Consider the following 18,761-nt stretch of genomic DNA (forward strand, 5'->3'; position numbering starts at 1 on the left):
CCATGTCTAGTTGGCAGCCGGTTTCAAGTGGAGTGCCCCAAGGGTCGGTCCTGGGGCCGGTTTTGTTTAATATCTTTATTAATGATCTGGAGGATGGTGTGGACTGCACTCTCAGCAAGTTTGCAGATGACACTAAACTAGGAGGCGTGGTAGATACACTAGAGGGTAGGGATCGGATACAGAGGGACCTAGACAAATTAGAGGATTGGGCAGAAAAAAACCTGATGAGGTTCAACAAGGACAAGTGCAGAGTCCTGCACTTAGGACGGAAGAATCCCATGCACTGCTACAGACTAGGGACCGAATGGCTAGGTAGCAGTTCTGCTGAAAAGGACCTAGGGGTCACAGTGGACGAGAAGCTGGATATGAGTCAACAGTGTGCTCTTGTTGCCAAGAAGGCTAACGGCATTTTGGGCTGTATAAGTAGGGGCATTGCCAGCAGATCGAGGAACGTGATCGTTCCCCTTTATTCGACATTGGTGAGGCCTCATCTGGAATACTGTGTCCAGTTTTGGGCCCCACACTACAAGAAGGATGTGGAAAAATTGGAAAGAGTCCAGCGGAGGGCAACAAAAATGATTAGGGGTCTGGAGCACATGACTTATGAGGAGAGGCTGAGAGAACTGGGATTGTTTAGTCTCCAGAAGAGAAGAATGAGGGGGGATTTGATAGCAGCCTTCAACTACCTGAAGGGGGGTTCCAAAGAGGATGGAGCTCGGCTGTTCTCAGTGGTGGCAGATGACAGAACAAGGAGCAATGGTCTCAAGTTGCAGTGGGGGAGGTCCAGGTTGGATATCAGGAAAAACTATTTCACTAGGAGGGTGGTGAAACACTGGAATGCGTTACCTAGGGAGGTGGTGGAGTCTCCTTCCTTGGAGGTTTTTAAGGCCCGGCTTGACAAAGCCCTGGCTGGGATGATTTAGCTGGGAATTGGTCCTGCTTTGAGCAGGGGGTTGGACTAGATGACCTCTTGAGGTCCCTTCCAACTCTGATATTCTATGATTCTATGATTCTAAATCCCTGCATAGACACTCTTATATTGGTTTAGTTTAAGCCAATTCCTAATCGACTTCAGCTAAATGAAAATAAGTCTGGCTGAAATCAAAATACAGGAGTCCGCACAGCCATTTGTGCCAGTTTAACTAAACTGGTTTATAATCACCCCCTTTAAGGTAAAACACATTCAATTCTCTCACGTAGACAAGGCCTTCGTTTAGAAGTGGTATCACAAGATGCTGGGGGCTCCTATACCCAAAAGCAGCCATGGATTATATCAAATTCTCATTTTAGGATCCAGTGAGAAGACAAGTGTAACAGGTCACAGGTTTATAGGGTATTTGCTAATAACACTAGGACTGAGTTGAACGCAGAGGAAAAAGTAGAACCAGCTGCGTTGTTCTTGGCTTCAGCGCGGTCTTCCTAGTGGATTTCCACACTAAACGCAGAGCTGGGGACTGTTCTAGGAACAAACCACTAACTAGCCCTGCCTGTAACAGAGTGCTGTCTAAACTAATTCCAATCAGATCAGCTGCTCTATCTAAATCATAGGAGTTGAAAGGAGCACAGGCCCTGTCTATGCAAAGCCTGGAAAGGCCACACACCCAGCCTCCTAACAAACTGGGCACTTCAGAAACTCAGTGGAGGGGAGAAGAGACTGAATCAAAGCGGGTAGTTCTCTCCCCATCCCCACTTCCAGCAGAGAGAGACATTCATTATAAAGCAATGTTCACGTGCTAAGTCAAGAAACAGCAGAGCGGTGTGAAACAGGCACCATTTCTCTTGTGCCTGATGTTTAGAGGCATGGGTCACCAAGATACAGATAATTTGGACCAGAATGACTTTGATCTGCGCCCTTCTTCTGAGGCAGATGGATACAGAATACCCCGGGGATACCTGGGGCAGCGGACAGTCTCCTCGGAGCTCCCTGCTAGATGGAAGAGAGAGTCTTTACGCTTTTTAATAAGGCATCTCTGCCAGGGCCAAGAGAGAGACCCAGACATACACACCTTTGTCATCAGAGGTGCAGTCGGATGGGGAAGTGGTCTGCAGGGCAGGAGAACGAGAGAGGCCCAGCCAAATGCTGAGATCTCCTCCTCCGGGTCAGGTTGGAGTTTATCGAAAGTGCCATGCAAACCATAACACAACTCTATCAGAACAAGCCAAGCAGAGCGATCCGACCTTGCCCAGACCATTGCATGTGTTCAGGATAGTTTTTAACTCATTTCTTCTGGAGCAGGGCTGGGTCCCAGGCCGCATCCCTGGTGGTTGGGATCCTGAGCCCAACACCCACCCACCCAGCCTTCCCCCTCCCCGCAGTCTCCTCTGCACTTGTCTATTCCCTTCAATAAGCTAGCAACTGTTGCCATGACAACAAGTTGAACAAATGGGTTTTGAAAAACATGTCAGCCGACTGCGTGTAGCAGGAGAGGCGAGAGGCTCCTGACTGCAGGACGGAGCTTCCTGGGGGAATCAAACGATTCCACGCTCGATTCCTTCAAACAAAACGGGGAGCAGCCCCGCCCCTTCGCCTCCAGCTTCAGACTCTTCACTGTTCAGAGCAGGGAAAAGTGCACGGATTCGCTCCAGGGTTCTGGGGGCCTCCAACCTCTTCAAAAATCAAGAGGAAATGAGACTGCTCCCCCTGCCCCAAAAACAAGCGGAGTAAAAACCTGCGCGTCTCGTACAGCTGACACAGCAGAAAAGGAGACGCGATGAAGTCAACGGGCGCTTTGCAAGTATCGAATTACTCCCGGGAGGCTGCGCAGTAGCACCCTCAGGTTTGCCTATAAGCAGAGTTACACCAGTTGAAGAGGTGGATGTTAAACTGATTTAGTTAACCCAGTGCCAGAGGCACTGGGATGCTCTTACTTTGATTTAAACCAAGTTTGTTTCATTTTAGCTTAAATTGATTAGGAACTGGTTTAAGTTAAACTGAAATAAGCCCCTCTTCCACCAAAAATCAGTGTCTACACAAGGGTTTGGATGGATTTAACTGGACTGAGGTCCAGATGCTTTCAATGGCCTACTGAATCCCTCCAAATTGTTGCTGCTGCCAAAGGCATCCTGCTCACTTGTTTGACCAGAATATCACCTCTTCCCTTGGAGAGGCTCCACCTGCTCCCCTTTGCGCTGCACATCCCATTCGCAGGGTCTGCCTTTGCCTCCAAGGCTCTGCATCTCAAAGATCCTGCCTACATCTGACCTGATCGTCTTTCACATTCCCACCTCCCTTCGCAATGCCAATGGCGCCTGCCTCAATACCCCTGTTGTCATCTTCTCACCAACACATCTTGGTCCCCTTCAAGCCACCTCCGTCTCAGCAAGTCCCTCCCAAAATCTTACTCCTGCCATCTTACCTATTGAGATACAATGTATATGGACAACAAGAATGTCCAGTGTTCTCTTACTTAGGGCTTGTCTATACTTACGCGCTGGTTCGACGGCAGGCAATCGAACTTCTGGGTTCGATTTATCGCGTCTTGTCTGGACGCGATAAATCGAACTCAGAAGTGCTCCCCGTCAACTCCGGTAATCCTGCTCGCCACGAGGAGTACGCGGAGTCGACGGGGGAGCCTGCCTGTCGCGTCTGGACCGCGGTAAGTTCGAACTAAGGTACGTCGACTTCAGCTACGTTATTCACGTAGCTGAAGTTGCGTACCTTAGTTCGATTTGGGGGTTTAGTGTAGACCAAGCCTAAATGACAACAAAAATGTTGGAAGGGATATTAAGTCTCATACTTCAGGGCTTGAGCCAATCTCTATTAGAGATCAGGATGAGATGTCAGATGGGGTATGGGGGTGTGAGTGTGAGAGAAAGAGTGTGTGTGGGGAAAAGGGGGGGCAGATTATCCCACATCTGGCAGTATTTATGCCTTCCTCTGAAAATTATGGCACTGGTCACTGCTGGCAGACAGAACACTGAGCTAGATAGACCTTGGGTGCGATCCAACATGGTAAATGCAGACTGAACAATGGGATGGCACCAAACAGCATGTTAGTACCACAATTTTGTGTGTGTGTGTGTGGGGGGGGGGGGGAATGGGGGGCGCTAAATGGAAAGGAAAGTGAATGAAGAGGGGACATTGAAAGGAAGGGGAATGAGGGGGAACAGGGCGAGGAGAAGATGGTAAGAGAGAGGTGGAGAGACTGATGCGGGGGACAACAGAGATGGTTGGAGCAAAGAGCCAAATCGGCAAAGGGCAGAGGAAGTCAAGTCAAAACCATAACGTGGTGTTTGAAGGCGGGTTTTACAGCGATGTGTATGTGTGTGTACACATACACCACCACCACCACCCCCGGCAAGAAACAAGCTCCTCTCTACAGTAAAGTCCATCTCCCACCTCATTGTGATACTGAGGTGTTTCCAGAAGAAATCTCTGGCTAATGGGGCTCTGGCAATCATATTCCCACCCGAAGTTGCAGAAGAGGGTTCAGAAACAAGATGCTACTGCACACGGGGAAACTGACCCATCCCCTTTTACGGTTTCCAGCAGAGGTGTTGACAAATAGCCTTCTGCCCCTTTGGACATCATGCATTTGTATGGAATGGGCATCCAGAACCATACTGGGGAAGCTGAAGCTCTTCAGATTTGACAGCTTGGATCGAGGCCTTACAAGGGCCCGTAAGAACTGCCAAGTTTGTTCTCAAACTTCATGCCTTGATATCATCATCATGGGACAAGACAACAGCAGCAGCATCTCAAGCACCCTTCCTCACAATCAACTAGCAGAAACTATACTCCGGGCCTAATGGCATCTCTCCTCCTTTTCCACTCATCACCCACAGCAGGCGAGGGACATTGAAAAATATTTCACGGGGTGGCAGGGAGGAAAAGAAAGAAAAGAAGCTTCTGGTAACAAGTGCTAAAAGAGGTAGAGTCTTTTTTGGAAGCACATGGCCCTATTCAGGTCTGACGCTAGCATGTTACCTCAGCTGAGTATTAAGTGACCTGATTTCTCCTTAGGGGAGAAAGGAACACAAACTGCCAAGAATTTAATTAACAATGAACTCCACTGAATCTCTGGATTCCAGTGCACCTCTGAATTAGCCTCCCTCAGCAATACATTAGTGTGGGTGGAGCTTGCCTCCTCCGGCATGCAGCCTGGCAGAAGTCAGTCACCCAGTAGGATGGGTTCTCGTCCTACTGAGTTTCTCCACCGAGGGGTTAAGAGATTAACAACAGCATCCTGTCTGCTACTCCCTGGTACGCCATTGTTTGCAGTCCTGCTGGCTTACTGAGAAGCCCATGCACAGTGGAGAGGATTAACCTACAGCTCGTTCTCCAAGACTCGCCTTACAGGGCCTTAAAAAAAAATTAAAAAAAAAAAAAAAAAAAAAAAAAAAAAGGAACTAATAATATAGCAAACCATATGTGACATGCCCTGGACCCTTCTGCAGCACCAGACCCCGACAGCAACAGAAGGGGGCTCCAAGGCTGTCCCCTAAAAAGGAGATCCACAGTTGAATGGTGGGATAGATCACCTGCTTCTCATTACAGGAAGGAATTTCAAGTATTTTCTGAATAGCCCCGTGGTGCTGGGAACAAAGTGCTGATGGGAAAGGCAGAAGAGAGCAGCAGGCGCTGAACAGTGAAAGACTCCTTACAATAGGGCCAGCAGAACCAAAGTAGATTCTTTTTGTGTGTGGGGAGGTGGGAGGCTGGGGTGTAATTTCTTTGGAGGGGGGTGCCAGGGAGGATGAGAGAATTCCAGCTAATCCTGGAACACTAGCCCATCACCCTACCCAGAGGAGCTTGTTCTCTATCAGCTCAATTCCTTTCCCCGGTATGCAGGGGAGGACAGCTGTCCCTGCACTGCACGCACATCCTGCTGCAGGGTAGAGGAAAAGGCCAGTTTCATTCATTCGCTGTATCAAATTACTTGAATTTACAGAAAATGCACTTGTAAAAACCACTCGAGACACACAGTGGCAGGTTGCACGGAGACCTCTGGAGCCTTTGAGCCCGAGAGACATGCATCTGCTAATCTCTCTACAGGGAATGGGCACACAGGCAGGGCTGGCAAGTACCATATGCCAAAAGCCTTGCACCAGGGAAACATTTCAGAAATTTCTCCATAGCATCTTTCTATTAGGAGACCCTCTTGTGCCACATTCACTAGGGCTATTCAGTGGGATTAGGATTTTGGTATGTTATCAGAGCAGGACAAGTGCTACTTGCAGCATTAGCAGGAAGAGACGATTCATATCCCAAAAGTGACTGCTTTTAAAATATAAAATGTCATCTTAGGCAATATCTTTCAAGACAAAAAACGGCTTTAAGAGTTGGATACAGTTAAAGCAGCAATGGTGAAGGCCCTTACACCAAGAGTGGTGAGCTTGCGTGAAGGCACAGAGCAGAGCAGACGGGAAGCACAGAAAGACCAAAGCTACAAGGTCAACTGGAGCATGCAGAGTTTTCACAGAGGGCGAAAATAAAGAGCGCCAGTGGAAGGCAAGATCTGAAGAGGGGGTGAGAATGGTCCCGTTTTGCACTGGAGAGAAGGTAGATGCTGAACTGTGCAGAGCAGGGACTTTGGGAGCCCAAAGACAACGCCCTTGACGTAGTTAAAGGTGGATGCTCAGGACAAGATGGTGAGCAGAACAGTTGTGGTGGACAGATTAAAGGGCCATGGGGGTCCATAAGCTTTGGGGTGGAGGTGAGGATAGGCAGGTATGCACAGAGAGGTAGGAGGAGGAAAGCTTAGTGCCAGCACACCAAGATTTTTGAGCATGGCCTACTTTTTGGGCGGTGAATTCAACACGAGAGAAGAATTCTAATCACCGAAGGTGGCAACAGGCAAGGGAACTCCACTAGAAAAAGCCAGCCAAGGACAAAGGTTTCCATACTGTGCTTCATGGCTGGTCGCACCATATCAACTCTTCTTGTTTCCATTTATTAAATGGCATACAAAGAAGCTGAAAACATTAAGTCTTCAATGTCAGCAATTGCTGTGGTTGCCTCAGGGTATTTAGCATGAACAGAAGGGGAGAGGAAGGTCCACGTGATCAGGACGGGGATGTCTCCAAGGTAACCTCTGCACTTAGATGTGGTTCATACCAGGAAGAAGTTTGAGGCCATCATGCCCAAAGGCTGCACAGAACTTCTCATGGCATCTCCTTTGTCTCAGGTCTTCAAGAAAGCGGATGGCTACCAGTTCAAAGCCAGTTAGAACTGGGCTGATTAACAAACAGAAGATCCATGAGGCCCTACCAGTAACACATTGTGGCTGGAGAGCCTAGTTACTTGTTTGTAACCCATTATAAATTTAGCACCCACCTCCAGGTTCCAGCTTTCAGTCACAATTAGAATCTTTCCATTAACGCATCACCATTGGAGGCGGAAAGCTGCCAAAGAATGCTTAGATCATTCACAAGGACTTCCTGTTGGCAAAAGCACTACAGAAAACACCGAACGCACTCCCACCAAGCAATGTTTGGAGAGGAATATATGACAGCAAGTCCCAATCCATCCAGTCTCACTGATCTCTGGTCAACATGCCAGAAAAATCCCCAGGAAAGCGGGTGAGAGAATTATTTTAGATACAACACTATCCACATAAAAAGGCATCACTATTATTCCTTAAGGCCATTTGCTGGGACCAAATACCAGAATGAACTCAGGAGCGCTTTTCTCCTTCAATGAGGAAAAGCGGCTTCATGTCCATAGTCCTCCCTGCTTCCTTCATCTCCCACGTTCACAGGAGAAACTATTCTTCCTGTAACCAAAATGGAGTAGTTCTGTAGGGACCTGGGTATAGCTGACACCCAGAACCATAACAAGGGCAAAGCCAGATGATGGGCTGAGGGCTTCTAATCTACTTGAGACACACTTACAGACTGGTTTCCTACTTGCTTAAGTGTCTGTCTCCACGGGGAAAATTGACCAGAACAGTTAATGCAGAATAAGTTACTCTGGAATAGCTCCCCTTGTGGACACACTGTACCAGAATAAAAATGATTCTATTTCAGGACAATGCCTCATCTTTGGAAGCTCAGTGATTACTCCAGAATAAAAAGTTTTCTGTTTTGGAATAAAAAAGTGTCCCCACATGGGGAGCAATAGCTTATTCTGCAATAGCTATTCTGGTGAATTTCCCTGTGTAGGCAAGCTGTAAGACTCTCTAAACTTTCATTATAAAGCAGACACTGACGCTCATTTTGCCTGAGTCAAGACTTCCACGGGGTAATCTCATAGACACCACGTAGTGGAAATGAAGGCTTCAAAACTTCGAGCTCCTGGGGTGACTCAAGGGAAACTCTTTACAACCCCAAGTCTTTTGGTTACCTCTGATCACTATTTCCTCTCTTTGATTTGGTCCTTCCCCCCACCCACTGGCTGTAGGAATAGCCTTAGCCAGATCCCTCAAGTCTGCTACTTATTGGCATCTGGCTAGTCACTACAGTACCACTTCCTAATTCAGAAAAAAGTTTAATATTTCTTCCCTTCCCTCAGCTCATAGAGCAGGGGTTCTCAAACTGGGGGTCGGGACCCCTCAGGGCGTCATGAGGTTATTACATGGGGGGTCACGAGCTGTCAGCCTCCACCCCAAGCCCCGCTTTGCACCCAGCACTTATAATAGTGTTAAATTGATAAAGTGTGTTTAATTTATAAGGGGGAGGGGTCACACTCAGAGATTCTGGGGGTTGCCCCGTGCCCAACTGCCTAGAAAGCTTCTCCAGTATCAGCATCTCTCTCTCGGTCTATAGACAGTAGCATAATTTTTTAAATCCTTTTTGCTTAGGGCAAGTTTTCACGCTGCAGAATGCAGTGGCTGGCCTGGTCATGTTTACACATAGAGCAGCTGTGGGAACACAAGAGGCTGATCACACCAACATGGCAACTTTGGTTCTTTTTAATTTTTTGTCTTTAAATAAGCAGCTTGTAAAGGATAAAAGGCAAAAGTCAATTCTGTTCTCACGTGACTCCTAGAATAGACCTTTGCTCTAGGCCACTGGTCTCCAAAGTGGGGTTGCACAAGACGATCCACTGGGGGGGAGTGGCAGCAGGAGCGCTGCCGGAGGGGAAGGGGAAAAAAAAAAAGGGGGGCAGCCAGAGGAAGGGAGCAAGCAGGGAAGCTCCCCACCCTGCAGCCAGGGCCACCCGAAACACAGGGGCTTTAGGGGTGGCAGGGCCCTGGGCCAAGGGAGCCCCGGATCCCTAGCCTGCCGCTCTAAAGCCCCTTTTGGACCGCAGCAGAGTCCTCCGGCCTGTGGAGGAGCAGGGGCAGCCAGCGGCCGGAAAGAAGCGGCGCTTTCCCCTTCAAAGCCGCCTGGAGAGAAGCAGCGCTTTGAAGAGGAAAGCGCTGCTTCTCTCCGGCCGCTGGCTGCGCGGCTGCCCCTGCTCCTTCCAAGTCCTCCGGCCCGTGCTCGCAGGGCTGCATTCCGAAAGGGGCTTTAGATCTGCAGGCCGGGGCCCCCTTAGCCCAGGGCCTTGCAGCCCCTAAAGCCCCTGCGTTCCGGGTGGCCCTGCCTGCCTGGGTGTGTGTGTGTGTGTGTGGGGGGGGGGGGGGGGGTGTCAGCTCCCAGAATCGTGGCCATGGGAGCGGTGCTGCGCAGAGCCACCTGCACACCCCCTTCACTAAACAGGAGCTGCCCCAGGTAAATGCTTTGCACCTTCTGCCTGCCCCAGTCCTGAGCCTCCTCCCGCACCCCGACCCTAAGTGCCCTCCCGCACCCTAACTCCCTCCCAGACCCCACCCCCCCACCCTGAGCGCCCTCCCGCACCCTAACTCCCTCCCAGACCCCACCCCCCCACCCTGAGCGCCCTCCCGCACCCTAACTCCCTCCCAGACCCCACACCCCCACCCTGAGCGCCCTAACTCCCTCCCAGACCCCGCACCCCACCCTGAGCACCCTAACTCCCACCCTGAGCGCCCTCCCGCACCCTAACTCCCCCCCAGACCCCACACCCCCACCCTGAGCGCCCTCCTGCACCTTAACCCTAATCCAGACCTTCGAATCGCTGTATCCCAAAGTGTTAAACCAAGATTTTCAGAAATAATGAAGCATATTCAATCACATTGCTCACTAAAAATTAATAATAATATTTTTTGAGAGAGCAAAAGGGTTTGTACCCTTAATAAAATAAATTTAAAAAATATTGTTTATTTCATATTTCTCATCCTTTTTTAATTTATATTTTTGTGTACGTTTTATAATGTACATAATATATTAGTATAGTAGTACATGTATATGATTTATACATAAATAAATATACATATATTGGGGGTGCGTGCTCAATTTTTTTTACTGATGGGGTGCGCGATCAAAAAAGTTTGGAGACCACTGCTCTAGGCCACGAGTGTCGAATACCCAGTCCACCTGCTGCAGTTACGTCAACTACATGAGGTTGTCAGAATCTTTAGCTTTAAACTAAAAAAAAAAAAAAAAAAAAAAGGCAGTTTCTAGCCCATGTCTCTGAAGGAAACCTTCGAAACAAGATCCAAGTGTACCCAGTCTTTCATTGCCTTTCCGAGTCTGCGGGCAACCGAAAAGAGGAGGTTACTTACCTGTAACTGGAGATTCTTCGAGATGTATGGTCCCTCTTATTCCAAACGCGGGTGCACAAGCACACCATGTGCCAGAAGGTTTTCTTAGCAATGCCCCGTTGACCCGCACACACGCTGTGCATCCCCTCTTGCTTGCAGAGTGTAGAATTAGCCATATAGGTCGATGCCTCGCCAGTGACTCTCTTACTGCTGAGGAGACGGGTTCGCAGCAGAGGGGATGGAGTATTGGAATACAGATAGAGACCACACATCTCACAGAACCTCCAGTTACAGGTAAGTAACCTTCTCTTCTTTGAGTGAGGGTCCCCATATGCATTCCAAACCAGGGTGTGTAGCAATCAGTGTGAAGGTGGGTGCGAGGATGCGAGAGGAAGTGCAGTCTGTACTACGGCGTGGCCCACTGCAGCATCCACAGCTGCCCCTTGGGTGGTGGCATTGTGGGATGTGAAGGTGTGTACGGAGCACCATGTTGCTGCACAACAGATGTCTGGCCACGAGATGTCTGCTAAGCAGGGCGAAGTGGCTACTTGTGCTCGCACAGAGCGTGCTGTAACTCTATCAGACGGCAGTATGTTGAATAGCATGTGGCATTCACGGATGCACCTAGAGACCTATTTGGAGATTTGTTGGGAAGAGAGAGCCTGGCCCTTGGACCGGACAGCAATGGCTACAGATTCGTTGATGCACGAAAAGCACGGGTCCTATGGAGGTAGAATGCCAATGCACAGCGGATGTTGATGGTGTGCAGGGAGCTGTGTAGTTTGGGACAGAAGACAGGGAGGTGGATGCACTGATTGAGGTGGAATTCTGACACCACCTTTGGGAAGAACTTATGGTAGAGCCGTAAGTCCACCAGGTAAGGGAGGCCAGAACTGTGTGGGGGACAACCACCCCAGCCTCCAAATGGTCCTTCTGGGATCTATAGATGAAGAGAAGCCACAGCTGGAGGCCACGCATGCATAGATATGTGTGTGGTGTCATGGGAGGTACAGGCTGCCATATGTCCAAGGAGGGAGAGAACGGCAGACCATGGTGCGTGGGTTATGGCAGAGGCCCACAATCATCACTGTAGCGTTGCAAAGAGGTCCTCTAGAAGGAAGACTCATGCTGCGATGGAGTAGAGCCGCATGCCGATAAAGTCGATTGTCTAACTTCTCATTAATGCAAATACCCGGAGAGTGCGAAGGGCGAGGATGGCAGAGGCGAGTTCTTGTCAGGATAGCACAAGGGAGCTAGTTTTTGAGGTAGGGATACACCGAATAGCCAAGGCGGCGCATTTGTGCTGCTACCACGGCAAAAACTTTGGTGATGACTCACGGAGCCGGCTCTATGCCGAAGGGGAGGACTCCGGATTGGTAATGGTGGTGGCCCACACAGAAGCGGAGAAATTTCCGGTGGGTCAGGTGAATGCTGACATGGAAGTAGGCATCTTTCACATCGAGAACCGCAAACCAGGCCCCAGACATTGGGATAATCAATGTCAGCATCACCATATGGAATCTGGATTTCCTGATAAAGGTGTTGAGCACCTAAAGATCTAGAATGGGGTGCCACCCTCCACCCTTCTTCAGGTGGAGGAAGTACAGTGAGAAGCAGAGTGTCCGCTTCTTCTTGGAGGATGCGTTGAAGGGATGGGTTCCCAGGGGAAGCCCTGGGTGGGGAGTGATGAGGGGGAAATGATAGGAATTCTATGGAGTATCCATGATGGATGATCTCCAGTACCCAACTGTCCATGTGAGCATGCCCCAATTGTGGGCAAATAGGGGAAGATGGCCCCCAATGACAATATGGGGTGCCGCAGGAGAACATGCAAGTCAAAACTGCTGTTTCAACTGCTGCTGGGTTGAGTCAAGCAGGTGATTGTGGCGGAGGCAGGGAAGCGAGGGCATTGTGAGCGGAGCAGTCTATGTGGCACCTCCTGCTGGTGTTGGTAGTATGTTGGCTAGAGGGCATGTGGTCGGGGACAGAATGGTTGCCGTTGCTGCTTGTGTCTCAGGGCCTGGGTGTAAACGCCAAGGGACCTAAGCATGGTTCAAGAGTCCTTCAGAGAATGGGGGGATTCATCTGTCTTCTCATTGAGTAATTGGTGCTCAAAGGGGAGGTCCTTGATCAAGTTTTGGACCTCCCTGGGGGATCTGGACAATTGGAGCTACAAGTCCCTGGGAACCACGGTCACCAGAGAGCAAGAGGATGTGTCCGTTGTGTTCACAGCAGCCTGGAGGCTCACCTTGGCCACCAGTCACTCCTCGTCCACCAGCGCCTGGAATTGCTGCTGTTGGTCTGGTAGCAGCTTGTCCCTGAACTCTGCTAGCCTATTACAGCTGTTAAAGTCATATTTGGCTAGCAGAGCTTGATAATTGGCCATGCGGAACTGCAGTCCTGCTGAAGGAGCAGACTTTCCTGCCTAGCAGGTCCATCCTCTTTGCCGCTCTATCTGGGGCAGTAGATTTTTGAGGGTGCTGGGGTGCCTGTTTCGCTGCTGCACAGACCACAAGAGAGTTGGGGAAATGGGTGGGTAAAAAGAAAGTCTGCCCCTTTAGCAGGAACAAAATACTGCCTCTCTATTCTCTTCTGTGTGGGGGCATAGGAGGCAGAAGTACGCCACGCTGTCCTCATCTGTTGCAGAATGGCCTCATTGATGGGGAGAGCTGCCTGAGAGAGCCCCTGGGGTTGGAGGATGTCCAGGAACGGATGCTGCATGACCTGGATCTCCTCCAACAGAATCTTCTTCCACCATCACAGTGCACGTCCTGGTTCTGGCAGTGGTCATCAAACAGGGAGACATAAGAGCCTCGTCCAGTGATGAAGCACGAGTGGAACCGGTTCCATATCTTCCTCCGCCTTGTAAACTGACGGTCTGGAGAGTGAAAAGGGGCCAAAAAGAAGTGTCCCTGGGCATTGGTGGATCTAGTGGGTAACGGTACTAGGCCTCTGCAGTGGGGTCGTAAGCTGGAAGGTTATGGCAGGCTGGGCTGCAAGTCCGGACTCCGACAGGGCCTGGGAGAAAACGAGGGCTCCGGCTCTGAGAGACCCTCGGATTCTGAAGACCAGGGCCGGCTCCAGGCATCAGCTTGGCAAGCAGGTGCTTGGGGTGGCCACTCGGGAGAGGGGCGGCAGGTCTAGCTATTCGGCGGACGGTCCCTCACTCCCGCTCGGAGCGAAGTACCGCTTCCGAATTGCCGCCGCCGCATATCGCGATTGCGGCTTTTTTGGGGGGGAGGGGGGGCTGCTTGGGGCGGCCAAAACCCTGGAGCCGGCCCTGCTGAAGATGGTTCCAGCAATGGGAGGGACTGTTGGTACCAGAGGGCTGTGATACAGCAACAGGACATGCTTCGCCGATAGCAGCAGCAGCAAGGTTCATCCGCTGGAGAGGGAAGTACCATGGCAAGCGGGGGTCCGGGAGAGGAGCAGAGAACGTAGGTATGGGAGGAGCAGCTCCTCCATCAAGAACGGAGGCTCCAACTGCCCAAGAGTGCATGGAGTCCCCCTGGATACAGCCGAGGGCAAAGCGGCATCAATGGTGCTGCTTGATCCAATGAGCCTAGAGGCACTGGCATGACAGACCGTGCGTGTGCTGGTGAGGGTGCCTGCTGAGGTACTGAGGCAGTCGTCAGTACCACTAGATCCCACTTGCACTTCGCCTGGCTCTCAGCGTGGTGCAGCTTGGGCACTGGCCCAGCTGGATCCACATGCGACCTCTCATCTGACCCGGCCTGGTTCGGGGAGGAAACGCTGGGCAATCCAGGATGGGGATCTGCTCTTAGATCTGGGTCCATGCTTTTTACCCTCATGGCAGGGCTTGTCCATCACCTTTGGTACTGATGGATCCAGAGCTTGGGAGGTGCTCGGAAGGGCGCTCACCACTGGTGATGGTCTCCGTACCGGAGGTTCTGCGGGTCCCGGATCTGGGTGCACCCTAGGGTGCATGGGTTCTTCCATTAACTTCCAGAGGCTACGCTCTTGAGCCTCCCATATTCAGGGTACGAAGAACTTACAAACAGCACACCAGGCCGTGATATAGGCCACGCCAAAGCAGTAGCGGCAACTCTGGTGCTTGTCGATCACAGAAAATGAGCATGGGCAAGAGGCACAGTTCTTAAGCCCATTTCCCCAAATGGGGGGGGGGGGGAGGGAAATTACACTATCTAAGAAGAAATATGAAACACTAAAACAGCTATGCACAACTATATACAGGAAACAGAAAGCAGATCACTCTCTCTTAGCAAGAGAAGACTCTGGCCATATGGTGGTAAGAGGGAACTGGAAAGGAGTGGACCGGCACGGCCTATTATATCCTCATCTGTGAGCATGAGACACTGGTGGGGGGTCAATGGACTCTGCTAAGAAAACCATCTGACTCCGGTGCAAGGTGCGTATGAGCATCTATGTTTGGAATAGATAGAGGGACCAATCATACTCGAAGAAAAAATAATGATTCAGAGAAGTGTGAACTCCCTGCCCTGCATTGGTCTCACAGGAGTGTTAACTTTAGAGGCCAGTGCTGACAGCACTTTATTTCATTGCTGATCATTTTAGCAGATGGATGGGGAAGGGGGACGAAATTATGAGTCTCCTGAAGAGGATGGGAAGAAGAGAAAGGAAGAGGAAGAAAAGAGAAATTGCAAGGATCCTAAGGGGAGCATATTCTCCCACAGAATGATGCTCTCTCTGACAATAAGGGACTGAACAATAAATGACAACTAAACTTTTAGTTCCATTATTGTGCACACTGCCACTGACATCAGTGGCAGCCCCACTGTGGCTCAAGGACTACACACAGGCCTCAACGTTTCGTCTGGTCTACAGTCCATAATTAGATGTGGGATTCATCCCTATCCACAGAATGAACTCGACACTCCTGCTCTAGGTGGCACAGGGCACCTTTAAGAATGGATTATGTTCAATCAGATCAGTCCAGAAATTCAGAAAGGCAGCATTTTATGCTGTGAAATGTTAAACTCCAATTTTCTTCCGTCAAGGCAGCTTTAAGACATGAGGAAGAGTCAATAAGAACAGGAACTAGCCTGCGCTTTCACCTTTACTTGAGAGAAGCGAGGCTGCTCCCAGCAGCTATTTTAAGGGAGATTTGTTTTTGTTTTTGTTTGAACAAATGGGTAAGGGAGGCTCACATTCCTCCAAGTTGAAGCCTGCAGAGAAAGGGGTTCACACCCCTCTGCTGTGGGCTAAGCTCACCCAAGATCTCAGACTATGATCTCACTAGTTACCAATTATGCAGCAGGAATAACATTGCCCAGAATGACACGGCACCATCACTGCAGAGCAACACGCCCCACTGATGTAACGTGATGTCAGAGAGAGAGAACAGTGAAACATGCTGAGGGTCTGGGAGAGAGCCGTGAACAGCTACTACTCCACATCTAGAGACCTCCACAAACACCAGCGAAAGCCACAAAGCAACGCATGCACTAGAGCAGCCCTTACGATACCTGCTCTCACTGGCCAGGGGTCGGTAGCTGCATTAGATATAAAATGAACAATTCTATACCTGTGCCAGCATGCAGAGTAGTCTATACTCTGAACTGTTTCAGAATAAATGTAAAGTGGCTTGCTTCAGCGAATGCCAGACATACGTGTGTGGTCTACACCTCTCCAGCATACGAGTGAGTCTAGATTATACAGCACTCCAAGGCACAATACTGAACACAACAAACACCATGAAATGATTGTAATGCCAGAGAAGAAATAGCAAGCACAAAGAATCTAACCCGATGTCGACCATTCCTCCTAAAGCACCCCAGCTCTTTTACAAGGGCATGCATTCTAATAAGAAGCCTGTGTAATGTATTTGATATGCACGGTAAAGGGATTTGCATTGGGTTTGATTGTACTTCAGAAGCAGTTCCCTCAATCATCAACTTCTATTTAACTGGCTAGGGCTAGAACAGAGGGTGTATGGTAACCATTTCAACAGGCAGAGGAAGCTCTGTGCAGGTTCCAGAAGTTGAGTATCAAACTAGAGCAGGGGTAGGCAACCTATGGCACGCGTACCAAAGGCGGCTCGCAAGCTGACTTTCAGTGGCACTTACACTGCCCGGGTCCTGGCCACCGGTCCGGGGGGGGGCTCTGCTTTTAAATGAAGCTTCTTAAACATTTAAAAAACCTTATTTACTTCACATACCATAGTTGAGTTATATATTATTGACTTATAGAAAAAGACCTTCTAAAAACGTTACAATGTATGACTAGTATCAGGGGGTATGACTGGCACGCGAAACCTTACATTAGAGTGAATAAATGCTGACCCCTGAACTAGAGACTGGCTACAAGAATGTGAATAACCATTAAGGTTCCCATCACCATCTGACTGGATGCAGATCCAAGAATTTCACCTCTGAAGTGTAGTGAGAGCACAGAGAACCCAGTCAAGACCTCAAATGGCTTCTATATAGTTGACTAGGGCAGTGTCATCAAAAACCCATGTCAACAAGCCACAGAAAATAGGTTAATTACACACCAGATTAGAGACTAACCACTGTGATGGGACAATCCCTAAGACAATGCACGACGTGACAGCTTCCTGGTAAATGTCAAGAGTTCAGCACTTACTGCCCAAGCGGTTTACAAACCAGTCAGGATTTCCCACTGGGTTCAGCTATCATCCGTTGTCAGCCATTCAGATGTGTGGCTATTTTATTTCACACACCGGGCTCTAACTCTAGTAGGGCGGACACGCCAGAGATCAAGTCTCAGTCTGTTCATTAAAACAACAGGTTCTGGAAGAATAGTGCGCCACAAGGGTCACACCAGGATCATGGAAGCTCCAGACCCTCCATTCTCCACCAGCGGTAGCAATGGTGAAAGTTATAGCATGCTCAAGGCACAGATTTATTTCTATTCATCACTGTATCAAAATGACAGCACCTGTGCCCCATCTACACTACAGCTTATATGGTTGCTACCACCAGAGGTAAATATAGCCTGGATTTCCCTAGTGTAGATGCACCCTAAGATATTAGCTTTCACAAATGCTATGGCTAGACGTACCTTTTAAAACTCTTACAGAACCGCCTCTGCACAGCTAAGCTCATCTGCAAAAGGTGCAACCCCAATACATGCCGATGCTCACAGAGGCCTGTTTAATATCAGAATCAGGCCTTTAAGGCTTGATCAACCCCAAGTCACCCATGGTGACTTGATGGGCATCAAGGTCATGTTCCAAAGACTTTGATATTAGGGTTACTGCTGGATAACGATAGGGAAATCCATACTCATCCATGACCTTCTTCCTGGCCAAGCTTCAAACAGGACAGGTGTAAGGTCACAGAGTCAGAAACTGCACTAGCTCTGCTGGGCTCTACTGATGTTTTCCTCGCCTGGTTTAAAAGGGAAAGATTTCACTCAGACCAAGGTGGAAAGAGTATCGCGAAGCTGAGGGGGCAGCTTGCCCCTGATCACGTCAGTGAGAAGGAAAGAGGGGGGCACATGGAGGTTACTATGGCTCCAAGACTCCAGCAGGGCCAGCTCTATCCCCTCTGTGACCTTATCTCCTGGGATAAATGGGGGTGGGGGAGGGGAGCATGCCATGCCACACTGACCCCTTGGCCTGGATGCCTGTGAGGAAACATGCTTTCCAGCACCTCCTACAAGAGAATGGGTCCAGTCACATCACCAAGAGCCCGTTCCCAGCATGCAGCACTGGGATGCTTTACTACCCCCAACCTCCTACCCTGAGGGGGAAAAGTCACAATCTTCCATCCATCCTGCCCCCTCCCCCCCAAAAAACCACAATGTCTCCGGTGACCCTGGACCAGGGAAGGATCCAGAATGACCCCTACAGCTCATCCCTCCCAGCTCCAACTCAAGGAGCATAACCCAAATGCCCCCGCCCCCCCAAAGCCCCACACTACAACCCTCAGCACAACACCCCATCCCAAGGGGAGGTGCTGCCTCACCTGCCCCTCCAGATACATCCTCCACAGTCCCCTATGACAGCCCCCCATTAACATGCAGGGGTGAAAGGGATGGTCCACCTGCCCCCCCCCCCCAGGCAGGGGGGACCCCCCCCCCCCATTATGCAACCTCCGCACCAACACCCAAGGGAGCAGGGTCACCCCACCTACCCTCCAACACCATTTGACCGCCCCACCCAAGGGGGAGCAGATGCTGTATCTGCCCCCCCATACCCTTCCAGTCACATATGCCCCCCTACATGTGGGATATGCCCCAATCCCCCCAGGAGACGTGAGGGGAAGAGCCCCCCCATATTTGCCCCCCCGGAGACGTGAGGGGAAG

At 50.1% G+C, this 18,761-nt stretch overlaps 1 protein-coding gene across 3 annotated transcripts in view; it reads right to left on the bottom strand.

Moving 5' to 3' along the window:
* CSRNP2 (cysteine and serine rich nuclear protein 2) overlaps positions 1–18,761 on the bottom strand; it is a 33,469-nt gene that overhangs the window by 11,859 nt on the left and 2,849 nt on the right. The gene's annotated exons all lie outside the window — the stretch shown is intronic.

Source organism: Trachemys scripta, chromosome 16 (genome assembly GCF_013100865.1).
Source record: "Trachemys scripta elegans isolate TJP31775 chromosome 16, CAS_Tse_1.0, whole genome shotgun sequence".
Lineage (NCBI taxonomy): Eukaryota > Metazoa > Chordata > Testudines > Emydidae > Trachemys > Trachemys scripta.